The sequence below is a fragment of the Oryx dammah genome, unplaced genomic scaffold (genome assembly GCF_014754425.2).
Source record: "Oryx dammah isolate SB20612 unplaced genomic scaffold, SCBI_Odam_1.1 HiC_scaffold_12, whole genome shotgun sequence".
In the NCBI taxonomy this organism is placed as follows: Eukaryota; Metazoa; Chordata; class Mammalia; order Artiodactyla; family Bovidae; genus Oryx; species Oryx dammah.
In genome coordinates this window covers 36,788,769-36,812,876 of record NW_024070196.1, presented here as the reverse complement: position 1 = coordinate 36,812,876, position 24,108 = coordinate 36,788,769, and the positions used below count along the sequence as shown (strand labels likewise).

At 35.6% G+C, this 24,108-nt stretch overlaps 1 protein-coding gene across 2 annotated transcripts in view; it reads right to left on the bottom strand.

The window, feature by feature from the left end:
- FSTL5 (follistatin like 5) overlaps window positions 1-24,108 on the bottom strand; it is a 902,259-nt gene that overhangs the window by 6,588 nt on the left and 871,563 nt on the right. The gene's annotated exons all lie outside the window — the stretch shown is intronic.

The following is a 24,108-nucleotide window of genomic DNA, read 5'->3' as shown; positions in this document are numbered from 1 at the left end:
GTAACTATTACTTTTTCTATATATACTTGAAATGGAATAAAGTAATCATTTTGAAAATAATATTTGTAGACTATTTCAGAATGACATGCACAATTTCTTATTAATTTCCTGGATCTTTATCTTGTCTTGTGTCAGTAATTGGGTCAGTGTTCTTTCAGTAAACAAAGCTCATACCATACCAAGTCAGGATACAATTTCAGTTTTGATTACAATGGTATGAAGACACCTTTATGATGTTAGCAATCATTTCCAAATGTTCCCATCAAAAAATGAATACCTGGTGTAGGTTTTAAGTACTTTGTTGTTGTTCAGTCCAACTCTTTATAACCCCATGGAGAGGCACACCAGTCTCCTCTGTCCCCCACTATCTCCAAGAGTTTGCTCAAAGTCATGTCCTTTGAGCTTGTGATGCTATCTAATCATGTTATTCTCTATCACCCACTTCTCCTCTTGCCTTCAATCTGTCCCAGCATCAGGGTTTTTTTCAGTGAGTTAGCTCTTCGCCTCAGGTGGTCTAAGTATTTGAGCTTCAGCTTCAGCATCAGTCCTTCGAATGAATATTCAGGGAATATTTATTTCATTTAGGATTGATTGGTTTGAACTCCTTGTAGTGCAAAGGACTCTCAAGAGTATTCTCTAGAACCAGTTTGAAAGAAGCAATTCTTCAGTGCTCAGCCTTCTTTATGAACCAACTCTCAGATCTGTACATGACTACTGGAAAAACCATGGCTTTGAATATACAGAATTTGTGGGCAAAGTGGTGTCTCTGCTACATGAATACTACCTTAATGCTAAAGAATTTAAAAGCTTTCAAAATAAAAACACAGTCCAATTATTTTTGTGTTATCAGCATCAAAAACACCATAAAATTATAAATATAAATAATTTGGCTGACTTACACTTGTCTTAATAAATAATGGACTTGGGCTATTGAAAAGAGGTGGTTTCTATTCATTAACAGTGATAAAGGATACGTAAGTATGAAGATGTATACCTGTGTCTGGTATCATTTATGAATTTGCTAATTATTATGGAAGATATTGTCTCTTTTCTGTTATATATGATGCATGTGCTCAGAGGCAAAAGTAGTAATTTGCACATTTAATAAAAGCCATAAACCAATCAAGACTTGGCATTTCAGTTCTCTTAAACTTGTGTCTTCTGTTCCCTTTGGGCAATGTTATTTGAATGCTAAAGAGGAAGGAACAGACAAGCTCTAACTAACTTGTACTAGTTTCACCAGAGTGAAAGTGATACTGAAGGCTGCATTCAAGTTTTCTGTCATACAATCCAGCCTCTTTTGGAGGTAATTAAAATTTTTAAAAATGTTTCAGTTAAAAATTCAAAAGCCCCTTGTAGGGTGATAAAATTACATTCATTTTGGCATCCACGTTGTATGCTCCTTCAGGACTACAGATCTAGCTGCATAAGCAGATGCATTGAGAAAGCCTTCAATTTTTCACTACTGATTTATTGGGTAAGAAGTAGTGTCTCTAATTCAAAATTTCTCCCTAATACAGATTGATATTCTGAAGTCTCCCGCTGTTCATTAGTCTGTGATTATTATTTACAAGGCTCTCAACTGTCACATCTGCTTAATATCATAAAATTCTGCATAGTACTAGCCCTAATAGTTTGTCTAATATTTGTCAGAGTGTCTATAGGAAGTTGAAGACTATGAGAAATAAGAGAGTTAAAACTTATTCTTGTGATCACTTTGTTTATTAGGGAAATACAGCAACTAGTAAAGTTGGACCTCTCATCACGGTGTTGTGTGGATTTGATGTCAGATTTGTTGAAGAGGGTGACTTTTCTTCTTTCCCAAATTATTTAGTTTTTCTGAGTGTTTAATCAATTTAGCTCATTATAAAGTTTATAAAAAGATTCAACTTTAATTACTGATTTTATGCTTTAAAGTGAGGTTTTGAGGGGATTCATGTTCAGAGAACTTGTTGTTTTGGATGAAGTAAAGATTTTCAGTATAGGCTGATTTAGTTTCATGACCCAGTTTTTCAACATAATGGATATATGACCTTACATAAAGTCCTTGACTTCCACAAGTTTCAATTTCCTCATCAGCATGAAGAGAATAAAAGTAACTTGTTTTGAGAATGTGAATAAATGTATGATTATTACCAGGAAAATAGTACATTCTCAAGAAACAGAATTTGTCCATGTTTTATATCTTAAGTAATAACAGAGTTAAGAGTCTCAGTAGGTGTCCCCAAGGAACAGGAGGAAATAAAGCTCAAGGGGTAGATTTTTTCCCTTCTCTGTTGAGGACACCTGGTTCCCCTAGCTTAACTTTTCTCAAACCTTGAACTAACTGACGTGTTTTTCTTATGGAAATGTTTTTCTTAAGCTATGTTAATGAAACCATGCATTTGCTTTGAAAGTTGCGTTTCTTCAAATCGGTACCACCTAACATATTTTTCTTTTCTCAAACCTTGGGCTGCCAATGGCTCAGTTCAGTTCAGTTCAGTTCAATTCAATCACTCAGTCATGCTGGACTCTTTGCTACCCCATGGACTGCAGCACACCAGGCTTCCCTGTCCATCACCAACTCCCGGAGCTTACTCAAACTCACGTCCATCAAATTGGTGATGCCATCCAACCATCTCATCCTCTGTCATCCCCTTCTCCTCCCACTTTCAATCTTTCCCACCATCAGAGTCTTTTCAAATAAGTCAGTTCTTCCCATCAGGTGGCCAAAGTACTGGAATTTCAATTTCAGCATCAGTTCTTCCAATGAATATTCAGGACTGATCTCCTTTAGGATGGACTGGTTGGATCTCCTTGCAGTCCAAGGGACTCTCAAGAGTCTTCTTCAACACTACATTTCAAAAGCATCAATTCTTTGGTGTTCAGTTTTCTTTACAGTCCAACTCTCACATCTATACATGACCACAGGAAAAGCCATAGCTTTGACTAGATGAACTTTTGTTGGCAAAGTAATGTATCTGCTTTTTAATATGCTGTCTGGATTGGCCATAGCTTTTCTTTCAAGGAGCAAATGTCTTTTAATTTCATGGCTGCAGTCACCATATGCAGTGATTTTGGAGCCCAAGAAAATAAAGTCTCTCACTGTTTCCATTATTTCCCCATCTATTTGCCATGAGGTGATGGGACCAGATGCCATGATCTTAGGTTTCTGAATGTTGAGTTTTAAGCCAACTTTTTCACTCTCCTGTTTCACTTTCATCAATAGACTCTAAAAGATAATGGCTCAACAAACCAGTATTCATGTCAATTATTTTATTGCCTGGGATGACACACCTTGTGCCATTTTAATCTCATAAATGCATATTGTGGGAGAGGGGCCTGGTGAAACTCCCTCAGCCTCTCTTATCTGTTTAGCAGCTCTCACTAACAAACATAAAATGCTTGCTAAAAACTAACAAGCAGGCATTCTTTCTGTCCCCTTTTGATGTCTGTGTCAAAAGTTTTCTGTACCTCTATTATACTTTAATAAATCTTGGCTACACAAAAGCTCTGAGTAGTCAAGACTCATTTCTGTCCCAAGATCGAAATCCTCTCTCCTTGAGCTCACAAATTCTGGTGTAGCACACAGCTTGCAACCACAACCTTTCAGTAGCATAATTTTCCCTTTGGTATCAAATATAATCTTTCTTATGGCATAATAGATTTTTATAATAGATTTTCCATAGATGGAAAAATAAGAACAAATGTCAGTTTTTTTCTATATAGCCAGTATTCCCACAATGTGAAAAATCAGCATGTACTGTTACCCAACTATGATGAGATTTCTCTATTTGTGAATTCAACAGAGATCACTTTAATAATAGAAATTCACATTTTTCTTCTTGCCCTCACTTGTATCAACAGGATTTATGTCCAGTCCACACCTCACCCAATCACCAAATAGTTCACTTGATCAGGAATAAGGGCAGCCTAGCTCACTCCACCATCTTTTAGGGTTGCTGTTTCAGTTCTTAGGGAGGGGGTGGAGCAGATGTCCATGGGATACTGGTGACTTTGAACTCTGCACAGATGATGGGGTTTGAAATAGATACCTCAAGGACTTTCACTAAAAATACCAGAAAATTTTGTGGCTGACTTTAGGACCTGGATCTTTAAGAAGATGGAGAGTTGCAGTCATAGTTTTTGCCGTGACAATTCAGGAGCCTTGCAGAGGAAGTGATTTGGCAGAGAGAGGAAAAGAATAGATACTTAGAGAGAAACATGATTGAAACATCATGAACCCTAATAAAGAGCAGCTGCACAAAGACCTCCAGACCCCACAAGACCAGGATATTGGTCTTGTATTTGAATAATGAATGATTTTCCCACATCTTTCACTAGACAGTTCCCAAATGAGTCTGATCACATAGAATCTCACAAAGCTGTTTTTAAGTTACTCACTCTACAGCATCTGCAATGTTATTCTGCCCCTGTTCTGCTTTCAAATCCATCACCTCAGATGCTACTGAAGGAATCTCATAATTGCAGCTAATGACTTGTATTAATTTGCCATATGGTCAGTCCCAAGAACAATGATACTCCAAAGCTTGGAGTAAAAGTTACTCCAAAGATTTGCAGAAAAACAATTATTTTATCTCCTGAGGTTTCATTTAGGGTTGACTCTTACCAGAGTCCATGCATATTCCTACCTGGACAGTTCTGTTGAAAGCTGACTTCTAATATTAAAGCTGACTTCTGGTCACTAAGGACCAGCCCCTATCTTAGAAGCTGGGAAGTGTTTATTTAATAAAAATATATATATATATTGGAATATAGTTGATTTCCAATGTTGTGCTAGTTTCTACTGTACAGCAAAATGAATAAATTATACATATAGCCCCCTTTTTTAAGAGTTGTTTTTCCTATATAGGCCATTACAGAGTTTTGAGTAGAGCTCTCTGTTCTATACAACAGGTTCTTATGAGTTATTCACTTTATATATAGTAGTATGTATATGTCAGTCCCAATCTCTAAATTTGTCCCTCCACTTTTCCTCCCTGGTAACCATTAGTTTGCATTTTACATCTGTCTCTGTTTGTTTTGTAAATAATTTCATTTGTACACCTTTATTTATTTTAGATTTCACATATAAACAATGTCATATCATATGTATCTTTATGTGTTCAACTTACTTCATTCAGCAGGGTAATCTTTGGGTCCAAAAGTTTGTTCTTTTATGACTGAGTAATATTCTATTGTATATATTATAGCACATCTTCTTTACCCACTTTTTTGTTAATGGACAGGGATTCCCCAGTGACTCAAATGGCAAAGAATCTGCCAGCAATGCAGGAGACCCAAGTTCGATCCCTGGGTCAGGAAGACACCCTGGAGAAGGAAATGGCAACCCACTCCAGTATTCTTGCCTGGAAAATCCCATGGATGGAGGAGACTGGCAATCTAAAGTCCATGGGGTCACAAAGAGTCAGACATGGCTGAGCGACTTCACTTTCACTTTTGTTGATGGACATTTAGGTTACCTCCATATCATGGCTATTGTAAATAGTGCTGCAATGGCTTTAGTGTGCATATATTAATATCTGTTTGAACCATGATTTTTTTTCTGTTCCCACAGATTTCACACTTTCTGATTCACCCTCTCCTTTGCTATATGATCTCCTTCCTCACACCCCGTCATCTGCACCTAAACAATCTTTCTCTGTATATCAATGGATGCAAATGGGGAGCAGTAAGTGGAGACTGAGTGTATTTGAGGTTTTATTTAGCCAGATACTACACCCTATCAGTTAAAAAAAAAGCTACAATCCACATATAAATAAAAGCATTTTCCAAAACTTTTCTGATGTCTCAATTTTAGAAACTATATTGTTTGAACTGTATAGAAAACATATGCTAAAGTCAATAATCACTACTTCATAAAATGCAGGATTCGTAATATCTTGTTTTTCTAATTGGATGATATGTATCTTGCTTTTCCAAATGGAAGTTAAGAAATGTTTAACAGATAAGGAACTAAAAGTTCCTCTCCTTGTAATGGGCTTCCCCGGTGGCTCAGTTGGTAAAGAATCTGACTGCAATGTTGTTGACCCAGGTTCAATCCCTGGGTCAGGAAGATACCCTGGAGAAGGGAATGGCAATCCACTTCATATTCTTGCCTGGAGAATCCAAAGGATAGAGGAGCCTGGAGGGCTAAAATCCACAGGGTCACAAAAAGTCCGACATGACTAAGTGACTAACATACACACTCCTTGCAATTGATGTATAGCTCCACATACACAATGTGCTGTTGAAATAGCATCCTCCATTATGTTACAGTTAGCACAGAGTTTTCATGGACACACACCATAAATCTGACATGAACCATCATTCACTAGTCTATGAATTCTTTTATATTTACTTGTTTTCTATTATCCTAGACTGACCCTTGTAAGAAAAGATTGAATGTTGTTGCTACTCAAGTACCAGAGGATTTAGTTTTTGTCTGAACTTCACATAAATAGCTCGATAAACTATACCTGTTCATAAGCAGTGGTCATATTCACATTGGGAAGAAGGGAGGCATAGAGAAATAGAATTGATACATTTAGTAGAGATTTATAACAAGAGCAAGGACAGTCTCTGAATTATCCTAAAGCTTAGATGTGTTTGACAAATGATAATACTTTGATGTTTTCTGTTTTCAACACACAGGTTGAAAAGCTGTAAAATGAACACCAGGATGCCCTCCTGCCTGACTTTTATAAGTATATTTTAGAAATTCTGTATTAAAGATTTTAGGTACATCACCTCTCCCTTACTTTCTTTTTTTTTTTCTTAAAAAGAACTAAAATGTATTCATGAATATGAAGTCTACTATTGTCTTCTTTCTCTCATATCTTATTTTTCTGTGGTGTCAAGAATTTGATTCTTCTAGAAAAAAACTGATATGTAAATATATAACTTAATTTCACTATATTGAGAATGTCTAATTTCTTGACAGCATTAATACAGTATCTGAAGGTCTATAACTTCTAGGGCGTACAGAAATCAGGGCATACAGAAAAAAATAATCATATTTATTAAGAATTTTGTGCACACCACATGGACTACAGACCATAGTTTGAATATCTAAATTATCCACCATATTTTGAAGAGCTTCAGAGCTTAGGGGAAAACATGACAACTATGCCTTAATATGGCATTTTTAAAGACTGGTTACTCTCCCCAATTTGATTTGGGAAAACAACATGAAAATCTGAAAGAGCAACCTCTCTGACTTTACCTGTTCTTCTGATTAGAATGTTTTTCATGCAAAAGTTAGTAAATGGATCAGAGGTGATATACCAGAAGTGGAGTTAGTAATTAGCAGAGTGAGAAATAATTTTTAAGCATAGAGTGGATACTAGAAAAAGTAGATAAAACAAAGGAAAAAAAAAACAAATTAAAATCTTCCTAATCAATTAAAAATATTGCCAAAATGTCTATTGTATACCTGTAAGACAGAAAAAGAAGTGGAAAAAAAAAAGTTCCATGAGGAACGATGTTTGGCATGGTTTGGGATCTGGAGACTATGTGATCACATCCAGTAATTATTCACAACCTACTATATGCAGCACACTTTATAAAACCTTAGGAAGAAAAGGGGGAGGAAATAGATGGCTTCTCTCCCTAAGGAAATTATCCTTAAGGTCAAGCAGTGGGATGCTTTTAATTGTGTGCCTTGACTTGCAAAGTGTATTTAGGGAAATGCTTCAGAGAAAAGATGGGTGTAGCTACATCCCGGTAACAGTTATTAGCTTGTACTTTTGTTATGCTCACCTTTCACTTGAAGAGAGAGCCTATATCAGTCTGGATCCCAAAAGGAAAAGAACAAACTCTAATTAGAATAAATCAAAGGGGTTCACAAAATAATGGAAATTGACTACACGGGTTAGTGCAGTAGAGGAGTATGGAGAGCAACAGTAAATGTATTGTCACTGCTGTGTTCTGGAAGGAAGGAGCTATGTGGAGAGGTATGTTTTGTGAGAAGCTGGGACTTTTTATCTTAAGGAACAGCTGTTCTACAAGAAATCAGCAGACAAGGTGCTAAGGATAGGGTGTATGTGGAGACATACTACGCTCTTGTCCTATCTTCTGCATGCAACCTCCAGCCCGGCTTCTTAATGGCCAGAAAACCAGCCAGTCACATTACCCAGACCCCTGGGACAGAGAAAGGAGGAGAAAGGTACAGTTTTTACAAAATAGCAACACCAAAGAGGCTGAAAAAACCCATTGAGTGAATGAACAGAACTGCCTGGAGTGAGGATTGTAACATACGTAAATCTCTAATTGAGATCATTTGACAATTGATATAAAACAAATATGTACATTTGCAAGTTTGATAAGGAAAATTCTTGACTTTTTTGCCTGAAATGAATGCTTTTTGCATAACATTTTCTTCTGGTAAAGGTGTGGAAAATGTCTCTAAATTTTAGTTACTATTAAAACATTTTTAATAATTGCCACGTACTGAATGTGTGTATCCTATACACTCATTCCCTCCAAATTCACATATTGAAGCTCTAATTTTTCATATGATGGCATTTGGAGAAGGGACTTTTGGAAAGAATTATATCATGAGGGTGGAGCACAGATGAACGAGACAGTGCCTTATGAGAAACATAAGAGAGATGATCTCCCTCTTTCTCTCTGCTGTGTGAGGATGCAGCAAGATGATAGTGGTCTGCAAACCAGGAAGAACCCAACTAAGCAGATACATGGCCTCTGACTTTCCAGCCTCAGAATGGTAACAAATAAATTTCTGTTGTTAAAGCTATCCAGGTTCTGGTATTTTCTTAAAGCACTTTAATTGACTAAGACAGACTTTGGTACCAGAAGTGGGGATACTATTATAAAAGTGTGACAGCAACTTTAAAGCTGAGTCATGGCTAGAGGCTGGGGGAGTTATGAGTTCATGTGAGAAAAAGTCAATATCGCTATGAAGCGGTTGTTAAAGGTAACTCATGAAAGCCCAGGAATAAAAAAAAGGTGAGAAAGCCTCTGTCTTCTTAGAGAATACAAAAGAAACCATGAAAGAATGTGGAAATATGTATGGTAGAGGTCATTCTGATGAGGTCTCAGGTGGTATTGAGAAAATATCATTGAAAACTGGGGAGGACCATCCAAAGCCCTAGGGGTACAATCCCTCACTTTGCAGAGCTGCAGAGGCAGAACGGCCATTCCAGTAGGTCTGGAAGGCACAACATCAAGCTAAAGAGTATATCTTGAGACCAAGATTTCATAGAGTTTGCCATGCTGTGTATCAGACTTGCATGGGACTCATCACTATTTTCTTTTCTCTTTTTTCTCCCTTTTGGAATGGAGCATGCATTTTGTGCCTGCTCCACCACTGTATTTTGTGTTCACCCTCAAAATTCACATGTTGAAGCCCTAATTCCCAATGTGCTTCTATTGGATGTCAAGACTTTAGGAGGAAATTAAATCATGGGAATAGTGCCATTATAAGAGACATGAAAGTTTCTCTCTCTCTCTGCCATGGGAGGACATTGCAAGAAGATGCTGGTCTGCACACAAGGGAGAAGCTGAGCATGCTGACATCCTGGTCTTTGACTTTCCAGCTTCTTAAGAATGAGGAATAAATTTTTGATTAAGCCACTTGGTCCATAGTATTTTGTTAAACTAATGGAACTAAGATAGAAATCATGGAGTAAAAGTTATACACATATGATTAATGTTAGTAGTAGTATAATTATTTTCCCATCACTTTTTACATTTTCTTCAGACAAGACTAAAGCTTCATGAGTAACTACTTTTTAACAGACTAAGGAGTTATAACATAAATTCTGAAATTTATTTGGATTTAGTATTTAAACACTGTATTATCGTGTGTGTGTGTTCTTGGGTATGCAAGGGTAAGGTAAAGGAAAGAGCTTTGTTCTGTTTTCTTTAGTTTGCATGTTTTATTTATATTAACAATCATAGGACAGGTATCTCATGTTGTGTCTTAGTTTTTCTCTTTCAACACTATATTTTGCAGACATGTTCCTGTAGCACTGTGTAGTATTTATATTTATTCTATTGCTTTAAAGTTGTTCACAGGCATCTGCCTTATGAATCACCATATTTCACTTATTCTATACCATGATGTGTGTACTCATGTGCCTTCATTCAACTGCTGAGTTGGTTGGTGGCTGAGCACAGTAAGGAAGCCTGGAGTGGCTGGGTCTTCCTCTTTCAGTGTGGTTTTCTATCCTCAAGGATGCTACACAAGACTTTCTCCCAAGATGACTGTGGCATTCTAACAGGGGAATCTCTAAATAGTCAAGTCTCTGCTTGCCTCATGTTTGCTTTCGTCCCTTGATATTAAGGGTCAAGCCTAGGGTCAATGTGGAAGGGGGCCATCCAAAAGTATTGATGCTAGGAGACTATTCACTGAGACCTTTATTATAACCATCCATTATATAAGGGAATATTTTGAATAGTGTTGTACTGAATACTCCATCATTTCCCACTAATTCAGAATGCTGTTTGTTGGTCACATGCCTTTAGTCTATATCTGAATGTTCTATTTATTTCATCAGCCTTTCTCCTTAAGCATACATTTTGCACTATTTTATTTATAGAGCCTATAAATATGTATAAATATCCAGGAAAATGAATGTTTCACATTTTTTCCTCAGAATTTATTGGCTATTTTGTATGCATAATGTTCCATAAACTTTATAGTTTTTCAAGTTATAACATGATTAGTATTTTTATCTTATGCTTGGTAATCAGCTCATCTCATTAAAAAATGTGGATATTTTGAGGGGATTTATCAAATCTATCCATTAAGTAATGGAATTTTAGCATTTTAAAAAGCAATATGATATGTATTTCTATTTATTTAATTTATTTTTAACTTTAATATCAAGAAAGAGTCATCTTTTCTTGGATATATGCATAAGTATTTTATGCTTTTTGTTGTTAATGTTAATAGATTATTTTTTCCATTATTTCTACTGATTGATTTTTGTTGGCATATATATAAATTTACTGATTTATGATTATTACTCTTAGGACCCTTAACATACTAAATTATTTTATTTTTTAGTCAGTTTACAGCTGATTTTCTAGTGTTATCTATTTTTAATAATATCATCTGTAAAGATGGATAACTTCTTACTTTCCCTTTGTAATTTTTAATCCACTTAAGTCTTAATCTTTATTGTTATAGTAACTAGTACTTTCTTTTTATTTTTCAAATATAACTGTTTTGACCTAATGGTGTTTTAGCAATATGGAAAATTATTGGTTGAATGGAATAAAAATTTCAGAAACAGACTCATGTCACATGGTGAATTAAAAGCATAATAAATATGCATAATATATAGTGCTGAGTCAGCTATTTAACAAGAAAAAATATATATCTCATGTATGATACAAATAATATATAGATAGATGAAAAGAAAATTATAATAACAATGAAAAATCACTAATTATAATAATATTAAAAAACAATATTAAAAGATGAGTATGGTAACAGTATTACTGTTAAAAACATCAAATATTTAAACTGGAGAAGATGAGGCCTTTTTAAGCAAGACCCCACATTTGATAAATCAAAAGGTGGGGCTTGATAGAAATGACTGTATTTCAAAAAAAAAAAATGGCTAATGCAACCTATTAATATCCTGATTATATAATGAATAACTAAAGTTAGAAAAAAGAAAGAAGCAAAAAAAAAAAATTAGCAAAGAAATGAAAGGTTATTCCTCACATGAAGGGAAACTATAATAGTTTACAAATGTCAAATGATTCAAAACTTCTTAATTAGGTGAATATTTTTTAAAAAAGCAAGATATTTATTTTATCAATCTATTGATAACAATAATAAAGTGTATTTAGATCCAGCACTAGTAAGGATGTGATTAAGTGTGTTCTCTTACACACTATTGGTAGAAGCATAATTGTTTTACTCCTTTTGAAGAATATTTTGGTTTTATTTCCCAAACTAAAATATGACTCTCCTTTAATGAAGTGATAATGTCTCAGTATCTTCCCTTAATAAGTGCCCATAAATACTGCAAGGTAGTCATCTGGAAGGATTTTCACTGGAACACTGGCTGTAGTTATGAAAATTAGAAATAATCTAAACTTCATACAATAGAGGAATAATAGAAGAAAGTAAAAATAAACAATAAACCATCTACCAATTGGAATCTCATTCTGCAGTTATAAAAGTGACAGTATATTAGTAATGACACAGAAAAATCTCTAAAAATGCTAATTTTTAAACAAGTATACACCAGTCTGCATTTCATAGGTGGCGATAGTGGTAAAGAACCTGTCTGCGAATGCAGGAAACATTAGAGACGTGGGTCTGATCCCTGGATCAGAAAGATTCCCTGGAGGAGGGCATGGCAACCCACTCCAGTATCCTTGCCTGGAAAATTCCATGAATAGAGGAGCCTGGCAGGCTACAGTCCATAGTGTCAAATAGAGTTGGACACGACTGAAGCGACTTAGCACAGAAGCACGCAGACAGGAGTTTAAAAAGGATACTGTTTTTTTTTTTTTTTTTAAGTACTTGTATGTAATTGTTTCAATAAATGAACTGAAAGATTATTCACCAGTCTATCTTTTCTTTTAGAGAGAAAGCACTATGAGTCTTTTTGTTGTTATTGTATATATTTCTGTGTTTTTTTTTTTATTTTTAACTAAGATTAAAGAAGTGAGATGCTAATTTATTTTACAAATTAGGAATACATAATGTTAAAAATGTTCAGTGAAACTGGCACTTTCTTATATTGCTAAAAGCCTTGTAATTGCATGTAGAAAATAATTATTAATTAGCATCAAAGATCTTTCACACACTATGTCCTCTTTAATATTAATTCATATCCAAGTTGACTAACCTAAGAAAACAATAATAAATATAGATAAAACTTAATTCAGAAATGTATGCATAACTTTTTCTATATAATAGTGAAGATTTACAAATAATTTGTATTTGTATAAATGATGATATAGCCACCTAATGCAATAGAATACACTTGATGAAAATATATTATAAAGCATTGATTTAAGATTAATGTATATGCAATAAAGTTATATAAAAAAGCACAATATTGTATGAATGCTGCTGCTGCTACTGCTAAGTCGCTTCAATTGTGTCTGACTCTGTGCGACCCCATAGACGGCAGCCCACTAGGCTCCTCCGTCCCTGGGTTTCGCCAGGCAAGAACACTGGAGTGGGTTGCCATTTCCTTCTCCAATGCATGAAAATGAAAAGTGAAAGTGAAGTCGCTTAAGTCGTGCCCAACTCTTAGCGACCACTGGACTGCAGCCTACCAGGCTCCTCCGTCCATGGGGTTTTCCAGGCAAGAGTACTGGAGTGGGGTGCCTTTGCCTTAGAATAATTAAATCATTAACCATAAAATAAGCAAAGCTCCTACCTGCACTGATAAATATGCACAAAGATAAATATGCCCAAAGGTAACTTTGGTCAAAGATTGGATTAAATTAATTTTTATTTTGTTTTGTTTTAAATTTTGTAAATTTTTCCATTCAATGAGTATAATTTATTTTTGTAATAATGTTTAATAAATATATAGCATTAATTGTAAACATATGCATATATACTATATATGTATTGTATGCATGTTATAAAGATGGGCACAATGAAGGACAGAAGCAGTATGGGCCTAATAGAAGCAGAAGATATTAAGAAGAGGGTAAATAAAGGTCTTAATGATCTGGATAATCATGATGGTATGATCACTCACCTAGAGACAGACACCCTGAAGTGTGAAGTCAAGTGGGACTTAGGAAGCTTTACTATGAACAAAGCCAGTGGAGGTGATGGAATTCAAGATGAGCTATTTCAGATCCTAAAAGATGATGTTGTTAAAGTGCTGCATGCAATATTTCAGCAAATTTGAAAAACCTTAGCAGTGGCCACAGGACTGGAAAAGATCAGTTTTCATTCCAATTCCAAAGAAAGGCAATGTCAAAGAATATTCAAGTTACCATCCATCTGTATTCACTTCACATGTCAGCAAGATTATGCTCAAAATCCTTCAAGCAAGACTTCAATAGTATGTGAACTGAGAACTTACAGATGTACAAGCTGGGTTTAAAAAGGCAGAGGAACCAGAGATGAAATTGTCAACATCTGCTGGATCACAGAAGAAGAAAGGGAATTCTCCCTCCCTCCCATCTCCCCCCCACACACACAAAATCTACTTTGTTGACTGTGTTAAAGACTGACTGTGTGGATTACAGCAAACTGTGCAAAATTCTTAAAGAAATGATCAGATCACCTTGCCTGAGAAACCTGTATGCAGGTCAAGATGTATCAGTTAGAACTGGACATAGAACAGAGTGGTTCAAAATTGGGAAAGGAGTACATCAAGGCTGTATATTGTCACCCTGCTTATTTAACTTATATGTAGAGTGCATCATGTGAAATGCCAGTCTGGATGAAGGATAAGCTGGATTCAAGATTAATCAGAGAAATATCAATACCTCAGATATGCAAATGATACCACTTTAATGGCATAAAGTGAAGAGGAACTAAAGAGTCTCTTGATGAAAGAGGAGAGTGAAAAAGCTGGCTTAAAACTCAACATTAAAAAAATGAAGATCATGGCATCTGGTCCCACCACATCATGGTAAATAGATGGGGAAACAAAAATTCCAGAAAAATGGAAACGGTGAGAGACTTTATTTTCTCGGGCTCCAAAATCACTGTGGATGGTGACACAGCTATGAAATTAAAAGATGCTTGCTTCTTGGAAGAAAAACTATGACAAACCTAGACGGTATATTAAAAAGTATTGATGTCACTTTGCCGATAAAGGTCTATATGGTCAATGCTATGGTTTTTCCAGTACTCATGTATGGATGTGAGAGTTGGATCATAAAGAAGGGTGAGCACCAAAATATTGATGCTTTTGATCTGTGGTGTTGGAGAAGACTCTTGAGAATCTCTTGGACAGCTAGGAGATCAAACAAGTCCTAAAGGAAATCAAACCTGAATATTCATTGGAAGCACTGATGCTGACTAAAGCTCCAATACTTTGGCCTCCTGGTTCAAAGAGTTGACTTACTGGAAAATACCCTCATGCCAGGAAAGACTGAGGATAAGAGGAGAAGGGGGCAAGAGGATGAGAAATTTGGATGGGATCACCAACTCAATGGACATGAGTTTGAGCAGCTCTGGGAGACAGTAAATACAGGGAAGCCTGGCATGCTGCCATTTTGGAGGTTGCAAAGAGTCAGACATGACTGACTGAACAGAAACAACAAATACATTTTTGTTCAATAGTAAAACAAAATATAGGGACTCTAGATTGAAAGCTCAGGTAGATCTCATTATAATTACTGACCATCATTTTAGTCTTAAATATGCATTTACTAAGTGAGTAGATAAATGTATGGACTGTGATTACAGTTTCAATAAAAAGGTACATATAAAGAGTTATTTTCTGAAAACTATACTGAAAAAAAATTAAGATACCAGAATATGTTTGGATATCAGATTAAAGGAAAAATGTATGTAATACAAAGCATCCTTATATTGAATCAAGAGAGGAGATGATGGAAGATTAAATTCAAGGCACAGGTAGGAAATATATACTAGAGGAACCAACAGAACTGAATATTAGAGGACCAACAGAACATGTTGTGATCTGTAATGTACACAAAGCATTTGCCTAGTACTAGATAGTGACTTATTACTTTGTTCAACTATCTTATTTTGTTCAGGTTTAAGAAAAACATATGTAAGAACTAGAAGAAACCAGAGAATGACCTATGAACAAATATAGAATATCAATATCAATATAGAATATCGATAAATAGATATGAATTGTTAAAAGGAAACACAAAATTCTAGAGCCAAAATTACAATAATTAGAATGAAATATTTGCTACAGGATTTCAACAGCAGATTTGAGCAAGCCAAAGAAAGAATAAGCAAATTTAAAGAAAAGTGAATGAAGTGATCTAATCTGAAGAAAGAATAAAGAGAATTAAGTAAACTAATCAGAGTCTAACAGACCTGTGAGATACCACCAAGTATATCAACATACATGCTACAGATGTCACCAACAGAAAGAAAAGAGAGAAATGGGACAGGAAATGTAATTAAAGGAACAATGAAAAAACAAATATTTTCCAAATTTATTGAAACCCATGATTCTATGTATCCAAAGATCTCAACAAACTCTAAGGACCAATAAAGAGATCCACATCTAGACATATAATAATCAAACTGTCAGAAGCCAAAATACAGAGAAAATCAGAAGAGCTGCATAAAAGAGCCTCAGTAAGATTAACAACACGTTTCTTATCAGAAACCATGAAGCCTAGAAGACAATGGGATGACCTATTCAAAGTGCTGAGAGAAGATATGTATCAACCAAGAATTTTTTGTTCCACAAAAAGACCTTTCAAAAATAAAGCAAAAATGAGACATTCTGAGATTTTAAAAGCTGAGGAAGATTGTGCTTCTATATCTGCCACATAAGAAATTCTAAAAGGTATACTTCAGACTGTAATAAAAAGATACTAGTTAGAATTTGGACAAAATCCTAAAAAAAAAAAAAAAGAAAAGAAAACTCTCAAAACTTATATAATTTGTAGAAGCCATATGAATATCTAAAAAACCCATGTAAACAAAGCTACTTAGGTAAATATAAAAGCATGTATTATTGTATTTTGGGTTTCTTTTTAGTTCCTAGACAACTATATCAGCAATAATTATAAATCTGTGTTTTTGGGAACAAATCGTATAAAGACATAACTCTTGAAAACATCAACATAAAGAAGGAGGGGCAGAGTAGTGTAGATTCAGGATTTTGTATACAAATAAAATTAAAGAAATGTTGAAGGAAACTAACTTGTCTTAAGATGTTAATTATAATCACCAGGACTACCACTAATAAAATGACTAAAGAGAATATGAAAAAGGAAATGAATATAAGATATTCATTCACTATAAAAAATCAGCACAAAAGACAATATTAATGGAAGAAATGAAGAACAATAGTAATACAAAATGTACAGAAGACAAATAGAAAATATGGAAGAGTCATAGTAGTAATTTATTTAAATGTAAATGGTTAAACATTCCAATTAAAGTTATATAAGAGCAAAATGGATTTTTTTTATTTCATTTTTAATTAACTAATTTATTTATTTTTTATTTTACTTTACAATTCTGTATTGGTTTTGCCATACATTGACATGAATCCACCACGGGTGTACATGCATTCCCAAACATGAACCCCCCTCCCACCCCCCTCCCCACAACATCTCTCTGGGTCATCCCCGTGTACCAGCCCCAAGTATGCCGTATCCTGCATCGGACATAGACTGGCAATTCGATTCTTACATGATATTATACATGTTTCAATGCCATTCTCCCAAATCATCTCACCCCCTCCCTCTCCCTCTGAGTCCAAAAGTCCGCTATACACATCTGTGTCTTTTTTGCTGTCCTGCATACAGGGTCAAAAAGAAAACAAACATGATCTACTCTATACTGTCTACAAGAGAGTCATCTTAGATCCACAGACGAAACTATGTTGAAACATGTAGAATGGAAAATGATTTTCCATGAAAAGAGTAACAAAAAGATCTGGGATGGCTATACTTCTAACAATGTCAGATTTAAGAAACAAACTTTTAATTAATTACAAGAGACAAGGAAGGACATTATATATTGATGAAAGTGTTCCAAAACATGTGAAGCAAATACTGACAGAACTGGGGAGAAAATTCCACAACAGTTGGAGACAAATATCACACTTTCAATAACAGATTAAGCATACAGATTTTTCAAAAAGAAAATAGAGGACTTGGACCATGCTATGAAACAATCCCACCCACAAAACAGTAGAATTCTTATACTTTTTAAGAATACATGAGACTTTTCTATGATAGTCCATATGTTTCAACCACAAAACAAATCCTATCTATTTTGTAAAAACTGAACTAATACAAAGTATCTTCTCCAACAACAGTGAAGTTAAACTAAAAATCAATAACAAAAAACTGGAAGATCACAAATATGTGGAAATTAACTCTAAAGAACTAACAAGTGAAAGAAGAAATTAAAAGGGATATTAAGAAATAGCAGTTTATGTGTCTGGAAATAGCAGTTTATGTGTCTGCCTACATGTGGGAGACCAGGTTCGATCCCTGGGTCAGGAAGATCCTCTGGAGAGGGAAATGGCAACCCACTCCAGTACTCTTGCCTGGAAAATCCCATGGACAGAAGAGCCTGGTAGGTTACAGTCCATGGGGTCTCAAAGAGTCGGACACGACTAAATGACTAAACTTTCTCAGTTTCTGTTAATAGAATAGAGGAGTTCATGGTCATCAAAGTTGAGGCAGAAAATCATTTCAGAATATCCAAAACCCTTTCATGATAGAAACTCTCAGTCAGCTAGGAAGAAGAAAGAATCTCCTTAATATGATAAAGGACATTTGTGAAAAACTCATTGCTAACATCATGCTCATTGTCACTGAAATCCCTTCCTTCTAAAATCAGGTACAATCTCCTTAATATGATAAAGGACATTTGTGAAAAACTCATTGCTAACATCATGCTCATTGTCACTGAAATCCCTTCCTTCTAAAATCAGGCCTACTTTTATCACTTTTATTCAAGATTGAACAGGAATTTTTAGCCAGAATAATTAGGCATTAAGAAAAAAATGAAAGTTATTCTTAATGAAAAGGAAGAAATAAAAATATTTTAATTCAAAGATGACTTGAGGTTGGTTACACATAAGAAATTCTAAAGAATACAGACACACACATTTTCTATTAGGGCTAATAAATTCAGGGAAACTGCAGATAAAAGAATAATAGTCAAAAGTCTACTGTATTTCTACATCCAACAATAACCAAGCTGAAAATGAAATTTAAGAATTTTTCCATTTCCAGAAGCATAAACATAATAAAGTTCTTAAGAATAAATTAATGAAGGGACTGTAAGACTTTCACACAGAAAACTACAAAGCATCACTGAAAGACATTAAAGAAGGTTTAAAAAATGAAAAGGCATTCCTTGTTTATGGACTGAAATACATCTTATTACTAAAATGGCAACACTCCTCAAAGTGATCCATAGATACAGTGCAATCCTTATCAAAATCCCAATGGTCTTTTTTTTTTTTAATAGGAATGGAGAAATAGAACCTTATATTCTTATAGAACTGAAGATAACCAAAATAGGCCATAAATCTTGTCAGTGAATACAAAACGACGTAGGTCTCTCAGTTTCTCATTTTAAAAGTTAATAGCAGTCTACTTCATTCACAGTTATGTGTTTCTAGCATAGGAATAAAATTATAGGCCAAGAAATAGTATTGAGAGCCAAGAAATAAACCAGTGTATGTATGGCCAGATTATTTTTTTCATGGGTGCTAAGACTATTCAACTGGACAGGATAGTCTCTTCAGCAAATGGTGCTGTGACAAATAGAGACTCACATGCAAAAGAATGCAGTTGATCCCCTTCCCCTTACTATATATAAAATTTAACTAAAATGGATCAAAGATCTATTACTATAAAACACTTTGAAGGAAACAGGTATAAATCTTCATGATCTTAGCTTTAGCAATGATTTGTTAGATATGACCCCAGAAGTAAAAGTAGGAAAATATAAATAATTTGGATTTTATCAATTTAAAACATTTTGTGAATCAGAGGTCATTAGAGGGAAGTGAAAATACACCCCACAGAATAAGAGAAAATATTTGCAAATCATATATCTGATATTGTCTAGTATCCAGAATAAGAAAGAACACATACAATGCAAGATCAAAAAGATAGTCTAAAGTGAAAAATGAGCAACGGATTTGAATAGAAGTTTCTCCAATGATGATAAGCAAACGACCAAAAAACACTAACAAGACATTTAACATCATTAGTCGTTAAGAAATGAAAGTAAAAACCCAATAAATAGCATATAGCATACATCAGGATAGCTATCATCAAAAAGATGACAAATATTGGCAAGGATGTGGAAAAATTAGAACTTGTATACATTCTGGACAGCTTGGTGTTTTCTCAAAAAAAAAAAAATCCAAACATGAAATATCATATGATACAAGATATATTTATACATACACACATATATATCTTGTATGTATACATATATATATATATATATATAATCTCCAAACTTGTAAACAGGTATTCAAGCAAACAGTTGTACACAAATATTAGTAGTAGTACTATTCAGAGTATTCAAAGTGGAAATGACCTACTTATTTATTAATAAATAAATGGGTAAAAAAACGTGGTATATCCATAGAACAGAGTATTAAACCCAAAATGAAGTACTAACTCATGTTGCAATGTAGATGAACTTGCAAAATGTCAAGCTATGTTGGAGAAACCAGATGCAAAATGCTACATATTGTATAATTCAATTTATTTAAAATACCTTAAATTATTATATATACAGATCAATTAGTGGTTTCCAGGGGCTGAGGCAGGGGGAGATGGGAAGCGACTGCTTAGTGTGCACAGGTAGGTTCACTTTAAGAGGTGAAGAAAACATTTTGGAATATTCTGAAACTAGAGTAATGCTTAAATAACATTCTGAATATACTAATATTAGGTACTGTACACTTTGAAATGATTAATCTGGTGTTACATGGATATTCACCTTAAAATATTTTAAAAAGCAACTTAAATCTGAATGCTATTAAGGACTAAACTAAAACCGCTGTTGTTGTTGGTCTTTAAGTCATGTCTGATTCTTTTGTGACTCCATGGCCTGTAGTCTGCCAGGGTCCCCTGTCCATGGGATTTCCCAGTCAAGAATACTGGAGTGAGTTGCCATTTCCTTCTCTAATGGATGTTCCCAAACCAGGAATCAAACCTGAGCCTCATGCATTGGCAGGTGGTTTCTTTACAACTGAGCCACCTGGGAAGCCCAAACTAAAACTAATTAACAGCAAAAAAAGAGTGGCAGTTGCCGACAAATTTAATTCAGTTTAACATTAATGAATCAAGAACTCTGTCCCTGCTTTGTGGCATATTTGAATATTAGTTTTACCATATCATCAGTCTTTATATAATCTTTATCTATAGTTAATGGATTAAAAAAGCATGATAAAAATATATGCACTCCTTTGTTGTTCAGTTGCTAGGTTATGTCCAACTCTTTGAGACCCCAAGGACTGTGACACCTCAGGTTTCCCTGTCCTTCATAGTCTTGCAGTTTGCTCAAATTCACATCCACTGAGTTGATGATGCCTTCCAACCATTTCATCTTCTGTCACCCCCTTCTCCTTCTGCCCTCAGTCTCTCCCAGCATCAGGGTCTTCTCCAATGAGTTGGCTCTTCACATCAGGTGGCCAAAGTATTGGAGCTTCAGCTTCAGCATCAGTCCTTCCAATGAATATTCAGGGTTCATTTCCTTTAGGATTCTCTGGTTTGATTTCCTTGCTGTCCAAGAGACTAGTCTTTTCCAGCACCAAAGCACCAAAAGCATAAATTCTTCAGTACTTAGCCTTCTTTATGGCTCATTTCTCACATCTGTGCATGATTATCAGAAAAATCATAGCTTTGACTAGATGAACCTTTGTTGGCAAAGTGATATCTCTGCTTTTTAATATACTGTTTAGGGTTGTCATAGCTATTCTTCCAAGGAGCAAGAATCTTTTAATTTCAGGGCTGCAGTCATTGTCCACAGTGATTTTGGAGCCCAAGAAAATTAAGCCTGTCCCAGTTTCTAATTTTTCTATTTGCCATGAAGTGATGGGAACAGACGCCATGATCTTAGTTTTTTCAATGTTAAGTTTAAGCCAGCTTTTTCACTCTCCTCTTTCATCTTTTTCAAGAGGATCTTTAGTTCCTCCTCCATTTCTACCATTGAGGTGGTATTATCTGCATATCTGAGGTTGTTGATATTTCTCCTGGAAATCTTGATTCCAGCTTGTGATTCCTTCAGCCTGATGTTTCACATAATGTACTCTGCATATAAATTAAATAAGCAGGGTGACAAAATACGGCTTTGATGTACTCTCTCAATTTTGAACCAGTCCATTCTTTCATGTCTGATAATAACTGTTGCTTCTTGAACTGTATACAGTTTTTAAGAGGCAGGTTAGGTGTTCTGGTGTACCCATCTTTTTAAGAGTTTTTCATAGTTTGTTGTAAGCCACACAGTCAAAGGATTTAGTGTAGTCATTGGAGAAGGAGTAGATGCTTTCCTGGAATTCTCTTGCTTTTTCTATGATTCAAAGGATTTTGGCAATTTCATCTCTGGTTCCTCTGCCTTTTCTAAATCCAGCTTGTACATCTGGAGGTTCCAAGTTCATATACTGTTTAAGCCTAGCTTGAAGGGTTTTGAGCACTACCTTGATAACATGTGAATCCACTGTATAACCATAAGGGATTTGAGTTAGGTCATACCTGAATGGCTTAGTGGCTTTCCCTGCTTTCTTCCAATTACATCTGAATTTTGCAATAAGAAGCTAAGACATAGCCACCTTCAAGTCTTGTTTTTGTTGACATAGAGCTTCTCCATCTTCGGCTGCAAAGAATACAGTCAATCTGATTTCAGTACTGACCATCTGGTGATGTACATGTGTAAAGTCATCTCTTATGTTGTTGGAAGAAAGAGTTTGCTATGACCAATGTATTTTCATGGCAGAATTCTGTTACCTTTTCCCCTGCTTCATTTTGTACTCAAAGGCCAAACTTGCCTGTTACTCTAGGTATCTCTTGACTTCCTTCTTTTGCAATCCTATCCTCTCTGATGAAAAGGACATCTTTTCTGGTGTTAGTTCTAGAAGGTCTTGTATGTCTTTACAGAACCATTTAAATTCAGCTTATTTCCCCAGCCCTTGGTACCATTGGCAGAAATCACTTTTCAGTGTGAGAGGTAGCAGTGGGAACTGCTCAGCCCCCTGGACCTCCCAGTTAAGGGACAGAAAGCTCTTCAGAGGTCTTGATTCACCAAGTGACTTGAGTTCCTAGGAGCACGTGGCTTGTGGTCTGGCTGTGCTTGGCTGTCCAGCCACAGCAGCAGTGGCTGCCTAGCACAGGAATGGCCGAGAGGAGATACCATACGTCCAAGGTCAAGAGTGCCAGCCAAGAGGAGGTACCCCACATTCAAGGTAAGAGAAACCGAAGTAAGACAGTAGGCGCTAAGAGAGGACATCAGAGGGCAGACAGACTGAAACCACAATCACAGAAAACTAGTCAATCTGATCACATGGACCACAGCCTTTTCTAACTCAATGAAACTAAGCCATGCTTCGTGGGGCCACCCAAAACATACGGGTCGTGGTGGAGAGGTCTCACAGGGTGTGGTCCACTGGAGAAGGGAATGGCAAACCACTGTAGTATTTTTGCCTTGAGAGCCCCATGAACAGTACAAAAAGGCAAAAAGATAGGACACTAAAGGATGAACTCCTCAGATGCATAACTGTCCAATATGCTACTGGAGATCAGTGGAGATATAACTTCAGAAAGAATGAAGGGATGGAGCCAAAGCAGAAACAACACCCAGTTGTGGATGTGACTGGTGATAGAAGCAAGGTCCAATACTGTAAAGAGCAATATTGCATGGGAACCTGGAATGTCAGGTCCACAAATCAAGGCAAATTGGAAGTGGTCAAACAGGAGATGGCAAGAGTGAATGTCAACATTCTATGAATCAGCAAACTAAAATGGACTGGAATGAGTGAATTTAACTCATATGACCATTATTTCTACTACCGTGGGCAGGAATCCCTTAGAAGAAATGGAGTAGCCATCATGTACAACAAAAGAGTCTGAAATGCAGTTCTTGGATGTAATCTCTGAAACTACAGAATGATCTCTGTTTGTTTCCAAGGCAAACCATTCACTATTATGGTAATCCAAGTCTATGCCCCAACCAGTAATGCTGAAGAAGCTGAAGTTGAACGGTTCTGTAAAGACCTACAAGACCTTTTAAAACTAACCGAAAAAAGATGTCCTTTTCATTATAGGGGATTGGAATGCAGAAGTAGGAAGTCAAGAAACACTTGGAGTAACAGGCAAATTTGGCCTTGGAATACAGAATGAAGCAGGACAAAGGCTAATAGAGTTTTGCCAAGAGAGTGCACTGGTCATAGCAAACACCCTCTTCCAACAACACAAGAGAAGACTCTACACATGGACATCATCAGATGGTCAACACCGCAA